This window comes from Physeter macrocephalus, chromosome 17 (assembly GCF_002837175.3).
Source record: "Physeter macrocephalus isolate SW-GA chromosome 17, ASM283717v5, whole genome shotgun sequence".
Taxonomy (NCBI): domain Eukaryota; kingdom Metazoa; phylum Chordata; class Mammalia; order Artiodactyla; family Physeteridae; genus Physeter; species Physeter macrocephalus.
This window is the reverse complement of record NC_041230.1, coordinates 28,932,008-28,939,536: the sequence shown is the minus strand read 5'-3', so window position 1 is coordinate 28,939,536 and position 7,529 is coordinate 28,932,008. Positions and strand designations below refer to the sequence as shown.

At 48.8% G+C, this 7,529-nt stretch overlaps 1 pseudogene; it reads left to right on the top strand.

Moving 5' to 3' along the window:
• The first annotated feature begins 1,140 nt into the window (after positions 1–1,140).
• LOC102974118 (nucleic acid dioxygenase ALKBH1-like) lies at positions 1,141–2,241 on the top strand (annotated as a pseudogene).
• The last annotated feature ends 5,288 nt before the right edge of the window (positions 2,242–7,529 follow it).

Sequence of the window (7,529 nt, the reverse complement as noted above, 5' to 3'; positions counted from 1 at the left end):
GCCTCAGATGCACTCTTGCTGGAAATGCCCCACCTTGCAGTTGGCAGGAATGTGGGAGTCCTTGCTGTCCTCTCTCTGCAGGTTGCCCATGGGCTCTGGGACCAGGGAAGAAGGCAGAAGTGGCCAACCATGACCCCTGGTGGTCACCATGGGAATGACCACCCGAGCGCCTGACTTGGCGGCCCTGGCGGTGCCCAGCCAGCTGAGGAGCCCACCTTCGCCCTGACCCCAGCTGCTGACCTTCTGGCCCTTAGGCTGAGGCTCCCATGTAAATGTTCTTAGACACAGCTCACATCATCAGTGGTGTGAGAGGCGCTGGACCCGGTGTTCACACCCTGAAGGGCCTACTCCTGACCAAGTCCTGTTAGAAATCACCTAGAGAGAGCTGCTGAGGACACCCATGAACAGGGGACTAATAACAGCCCACATTTAAGCACTGCTCATCACGCTGGGCGGTGGGCCAGGCCACTCACACCTTTCTCTCCCTGATCCCTCACAGCAGCCCTGGAAATAGCAATTAGGACGGCCCCCATTTTAGAGGTGAGAAAACTAAGTCTCAGAGAGGCCTCAAGAGGATTGCCACGCTCTGCAGTGAGTGAGTGGCAGACCCAGGATTCGAACCCAGACTGTCTCTGATTCCCTCCCATGCTGGCTCCCTGCCTCCCTGCCAAACCCTGCTAGGACAATAATCATGGCTGACTTCCTGAGCATACCGGGTGGGTCCCCAAGGGCACACAGACACACACACACACACAGCCCCTGCCACTAGAGGACTCATCATCCAGTGGGGTTGCTCCCGTCCCTCCACTGTTCTGATAAGGAAGCAGAGGCTGATTTGAATCCCAGCTCCGAGTAGCTGTGTGACCTTGGGCAAGTCACTTAACCTTTCTGTGCTTCAGTTGCCTCATGGGTGTAACGAGCATGATAATAATCAAACTTACCTCACAGAGTTGTTGTGAAAATTAAGTGAGCTAATATATGTAGGGAGCATTGGGTACATAGTAAGGGTTCCCTCTTACCATTATTACGGAGAAAATGGGGCTCAGAGAAGGAAAAGCCTGAAAACTCACAGGTGTAGCAATTCCACACTTACTTTCATTGTTTTTCAACAACAGGATGGAGACGAGCCCAGGCAGCGAGATGGGGAAGGTGGCAGTGGCCGTGGGCACTGTGGCGATGCTGGCAGCGGAGCCTGGGGAGGATGCCTTTCCGAAGCTTTTCCACTTCTGCCGGCAGAGCCGCCCCAGCACCGCAGACCTGGGAGGGGTCACTGACTTCTTGGCGGCCCAAGCAGCCCAAGGCACGGGGCCTCAGCTAAATGTGTCCCCAGCCAGGGACCATGATGCATACAGAACAGGACTTCAGCTGGCCAGCGAGTGGCGAGCCTACGGACTGCAAGGCTGTCCCGGATTTATTTTTATCCCAAACCCTTGCTCTCAGGTGAAGCAGTGCCTTAAGTTATATTCCCGGAATCCCAATGTACGTAACCTGGACAAACATGTGACTAAGAAGAGACCCAAGATTTGTGGGAACAGAGCAAAGAGCTTCTAAGGTATAAAGACGTGAATAAATGGGGATCCTGAAGTTTATTAGAGAAACTGCACTGGGTGACCCTAGGCTACCATTGTAACTGGGACAGTAAGAAATACTCTGCAGTCACTACACACCTTCCCCTGCTGACCTGACTTTCCTCTCAGAGTAAGTGGACACTGCCTGTGGATTTCAGGGTCTCCGAGCTGAGGCGGGTATCCTGAATTACTACCGATTAGACTCCACGCTGGGAATCCATGTAGATAAATCTGAACTAGAGCACTCCAAACCCCTGCTGTCGTTCAGCTTTGGACGGTCTGCCATCCTCCTGGGTGGCCTCAAAAGAGATGAAGCCCCCATCCCCATGTTTATGCACAGCGGTGACATCATGGTAATGTCAGGTCTCAGCCGCCTGTTGAACCATGCAGTCCCGAGGGTCCTTCCCAGTCCAGAAGGGGAGAGCCTGCCTTGCTGCCTAGAGACACCTCTCCCAGCTGACCTCCCCAGAGGCTCAGTGGTGGAGCCCTGTTCTGTGGAGGGCTGTGGCAGGTGTGTGCCAGCTACTTGAAAGCTGCTCGTGCTGACATGACAGTCGGACAGGTGCTAGCCATAGGTCCAGACTGCCCTTTGGAACCCACGGAGGAGAATAAAAGAGACGACCCCACAGAAGTGTCCTGCCATCTGGATGATGAGAATAGCCAAGAAAAATGAACTAGGTTAAACCCTGACTGCTGAGACTTAAGAGAGCCCACTCTTTGACTCGGGCAGGTCTCACAGTAAATGACCATGCTGTTTTGTATTGCCATAGACTTTAGCACCGAGACAAGCCAAAAACAGACTGGGAAAAATTCATCATGGATCACACTGTTGCCTTCGAACACATCCTGAAGAGAAAACCGATTAACCACTTTGTTCAGAGAAGTGTTTGACATGGTCCAGTCCTGGTTAGGTTTTCGCACTAACGTATGTGAGAAGTCTGAGGAAGTATGAGCTTCCACCGCAGCCTACTCAGCCTCGCCATTACCTCTGAGAGACGTAGAAGTGAGTTTCCATGTCTATGGAGTCTTCATTTTTTTTTTTTTTTTTTTTTGGCTGCACTGCGCAGCTTGTGGGATCTTATTTCCCCCACCAGGGATTGAACCAGGGCCTTTGGCAGTGAGAGCTTGGAGTACTGACCACTGGACCGCCAGGGAATTCCCTCCATGTCTACGGAGTCTTTAAATACCTCAGGGGACTTCCCTGGCGGTTCAGTGCTTAGGACTCCATGCTTCCACTGCAGGGGGCATGGGTTCAATCCCTGGTCGGGGAACTAAGATCCTGCAAGCCACGCGGCACAGCCAAAAATAAAATAAATACCTGAGGTTTTATTTATGGGAAACATAATACCCCTCCCACCACCCCATCTAGTGCTTTGTGGTAAAATTGTGGGTCCATGAACCAACAGTTAGTCTTATCTTCTTAATTCTTCCAATCAACATCAAATTCTTTGATCTTCTCTGGCCTTCACAGAAGAATCTTATACACATTAAGACGATGGAACTGGAAATCACATCCCCTGGAACAGAAAGTAATCACAGTTCTCTCTCTTGCCTAAAAGATAAATATATATAAACTCAAGGAAAGGGGAACAGTAGTTACTCCAGATGTCTTTTTGGTCTCTAAACTCTTCCAGTTGGCTTTTAAATGCAATTTTAATTGTTGGACTGAAAATGTCCCAAGGGTATTCTGTAACTGTTTAATGCACGAATAAACTTAATTTCAAATTAAAAAAAAAAACAACAAACAGGTTGGAATCACATCACTCTTCTCAGAAACCAGCTCCCCTTTGCCCTCCAATAAAATCCAAATTCTGGAGCCTCCACTACCCTTCCCCCTCCTCCCCTCTCCCTCCCCAGAGGTGTCTTGAACTTTGTGGCTGTCACTCACTCACTCTGTCTGTATAGCTTAGTAGAGTATACATGCTTAGATATCATTTGCTTGTGCTGGGTTTAAAACTAAAGAGTATCAAACCATGTATAGTCTCTGGGATTTGAGTTTTTCAACTCAGCACCACGTGTCTTAGATTCACCACGTTGTTGCAGCGTTTCTGCGATTGCCAGCAGTGCTGTTATGAATACTTTCAGGTGCGTATCTAGATACACCTGCAGGGCTTCCTCTCGGAATCCTGGGAGTGGACTGGCTGGGACACAGGTGTGCCACTGTTATCTTTACAGAGAAATGCCAAACTGTTTTTCCACGATGCTTGAATCACTTTACAGTCCTGCCAGCAATTTAGAGAGTTCCTGCTGATCCATTTCCTAGCCAACATTTAACAGTGTCAGATGTCACACTTTTTTACCAACCCACTGGGTAGAAACTAACATCTCATTGTGGTCTTCATTTCTGTGTCCCTGATCGCTAGTGAACTTAAGATCCCGTCATGTTTTCGGGCCATTTCATCTTTTGTGAAATGCCAGTTCATGGTTTTTGCTCATTTTTCTCTTAAGTTCTTTATCTTTTCTTACTGATCCGTAGGGGATCTTGATACCAACTCTGTGCTTACATCTTTTCCCAGATATGGCTCGTCTCTTTACTTCTTTGCAGGTGTCTTTTGGGGAACAGAAATTATTTTTAATTTTTTAAAAATTTTATTGGGGTATACTCGATTTAAAATGTTGTGTTAGCTTCTGATGTAAAGGAAAGTGAATCGGTTATACATATACATGTATCCGCTCTTTTTTAGATTTTTTTTTTCCCATATAGGTCATTACAGAGTATTAAGATGAGTTTGCTGTGCTGTACAGTCGGTCCTTATTAGTTACCTATTTTATATACAGTAGTGTGCATATGTCAATCCCAATCTCCCAATTTATCCCTCCCCCCCTTTCCCCCTTGGTAACCATATGTTTGTTTTCTACATCTGTGACTCTATCTCAAACAGAAATTATTTTTAATATGGTCAGTTGCATCTTTTCATCATGGTTAACGCCTTTTTTGGTGTTTACTTTAAGAGTTGTTTCCCCACCCCGAAGTCAGAAAGATATTAACCTATATTTTCTTCAAACGGTATTAAAGTTGCGCTTGTGACATGTAAGTCCTTAATCCATCTAGAGCTGATTCTTTCTTTTTTTTCTTTTTTGGCTGCCCTACGCGGCATACGGGATCTTAGCTCCCCAGCCAGGAATCAAACCCGTGCCCCCTGCAGTGGAAGCATAGAGTCTTAACCGCTGCACCGCCAGGGAAGTCCCTAGAGCTGATTCTCGAGTACACTGTAAGGCAGAGATTCAAGTGGACTTTTTCCCCACATGTATAACCAATTTCACCTGCTCTACTAAATCACATGGTTCCTCCCTCTCTGGTCTGCCAGCTTCCGCTGTCATAAATCCGAGTCCCACACATGCCTCCTCTGTTTCCAGGCTCTCTTTTCCATTCCTTTGGTCAATTGGTTTATCCCAGTGATAAATTTCCAAATATGTGGGGATATTTTAAATTATATTTTTGTTATTACTAACTCCACTGCACTGAGGTCAAAGAATGTGATCTAATAGCAATTCTTTGCAATTCTTTTGGAGGTTGCTTTCTAATCTAGTTTACTATCAATTTTTGAAAATAGTCCGTAAGCGCTTAAGGAGAATCTGATCATGGGAGACAAAATTCAATTAATGTCCATTATATCAAGTCTGTTGCTTATGTTGTTCAAATCTTCCATATCTTGGCTAATTTGTTCAGCTTTGCCGTCAATAATTAAGAGAAGCATTTGAAATATCCCATGCTGCTGGTGGATTTGTCTCCCTAGTCTATCAATTTTTAAAAGATTTGTCGAAGTAAATTTGCAGGTGATAATTCACTTTTGAAATGATACGGACATTCATAAGAGAGAGAAATAACTAGTCATGGGGGAAGGACAAAGGCTATGGAGGCGAGAGAAGGCCCCATCCTAGATTTTACAGGTCAGGGGCAGCTTCCTGGTCCAGACACAGGGAGATCAGGAGAGGCTGCAAAGCTGAGATCATAAGGGTGTGTTGCCATCTTTCTGCAAATGAAAGACCTGAGGCACAGTGTTCCAGGCAGCTTGTGCCAAGGCCTGGAGGTGAGAAAGGACCTGTTCAGAGAACTTCAAGTATTAATAGTTCAGGGTGGCAGAAGCAAGGAGGATGAGGAAGGAATGGTGGGAGACGGGTGGGAGAAGTGAGCACAGGTCAGACCCCCAGGGTCTTCGAGCTCCGGAGGGGAGTCTGACTACAAGGAGGGTTTCAGCAGAGAGGGACATGGTCAGGTTACAGGATGAAAAAATTCCCTCTGGCTTCTGAGTCAAGCTCAGACTGGGAGTGGGGAGGCAGGGAGGCCTGTGAAGAGGCTCTGTGGTGGATGGAGGCTGGTCTGCACCATGGTTGATGGGAGGGGCACCACAAGGCAGAGCCCTTGAGCATCCTGGTGGCAACCCTGGCTGGCAATAGGAGCCCTGGAGGAGGAGCTTCGAGTTGAGTGCAGGCCTCATTCAGTGGGCAGAGGGGTCCCCAGTCAGCACAGGGTGGATCGATTTGGAAGGGTAAAGAGTGCACACCCCGGACTCCAGAGCCAATGCTCCTTTCTAAGAGTGTTGCCAGACTTAGCGAAAGAGATAAAGAAAAGAAAAAAATAAGTAGACGGAGATCTACAGGATACAATTTGAATTTCAGATAAAGTGAACATTTTTTTGTATCTATCCCTCAAACTGGGCATCCTGTATTTTATCGGGCAACCCTCATTCAACCCTCCTCCCCCCATACACACACTACGTCTTTCTGAAAAAAAAAACAGCAACAAAGCAACATAGAAACCGCTAGCCTGTGGCCTTTCTGGCTTCGACTTGTCATCCTTCACCATGGGCCTCCTCGGAGACTCTGGCCCTGAGCAGTGAGCCCTAGGTGCCTCCCGTTCCATCTTCCCGCTAAGTCTGGAAGCCCCCGACAGCTGGGCCCGGTGCCCAGTCTGGGCAAGGCCAGGACCCCGCTGGGAGTGAGGGGAGGGCACCGAGGCCCATCAGCGTCTCCCTCAGCCCTGCCCCCCACCCGGTTAGGGCGTTTCCGGGAAGTGGTCCCTGCCCAGCGCCTGAACCCCAGCCAGGCTCAGGGCCACATAGCTGGGGGCCGTTTCCTAGAATTACCAGAACCATTCCGTGTCACTGTGGCCACATCCTCCCTTGGGCAGCTCTGGGCTTGGTAGGATCTAACAGGCCAGGTCTGGGCTGGGGTGGGTCCCAGGCAAGGCCCTGCTTCAGTGGGCTGTGGACCACTCCCCGGAGCTGCCCAAGAGAGGGGCCGGAGGTGCCCATGATCCTCGGCACCCGCACTGGGACGGGGCCCACCCCAAGGCCTGGGGAGCCTAGTACAAGCTAGGGCTGGCCAAACTAGGGGAGCTCGAATGGGGGCTCACATCACCCTGAGAGAAGCAGGAGGACACTGCTGGAGTCGGAGTGGGAGAGAGACCTCCTCTGTGGGAAAACTGGAGAGATTTCATGAGAGGCATGATAACTGAGCCCCTGAGAATTTAGATAGATCAGAGGATTTGGGAACCGAGGGGTAGGGGGACAGGTGGCAATGGCCTGGAGCCTGTACCATGTGAGGAATGTCCCTAAAATGACAAAAGGCCGGCAAGGCTGGACCAAAGGCAGCTCTGGGGAAAGTGGGAGAGGAGGTAGCGCAGCCGAGGGACAGCAGGATATGCTGAGCGAGGAGCTGGGCCTGTGAGGCCGAGCAGACCTGGACCTTAGAGGGTCGGCCTCTGAGACTCAGTTGACACTGTAATAATAATAACAAAATACAAATGATAACAATAACCATTTACTGAGCACTTACCCTTGGCTAAGCCTCTTTATATGGGTTATTTTATTTACCCTTCAAAATAGGTACTACTAAAAAAAAAAAAAAAATAGGTACTACCATTGCCCCTATTTTACAGATGGGAAAACTCAGGCACAGAGAGGTGAAGTGGCTTGTCCATGGTCACACAGCTGACAAGTGACAGAGCTGGCACTTGAG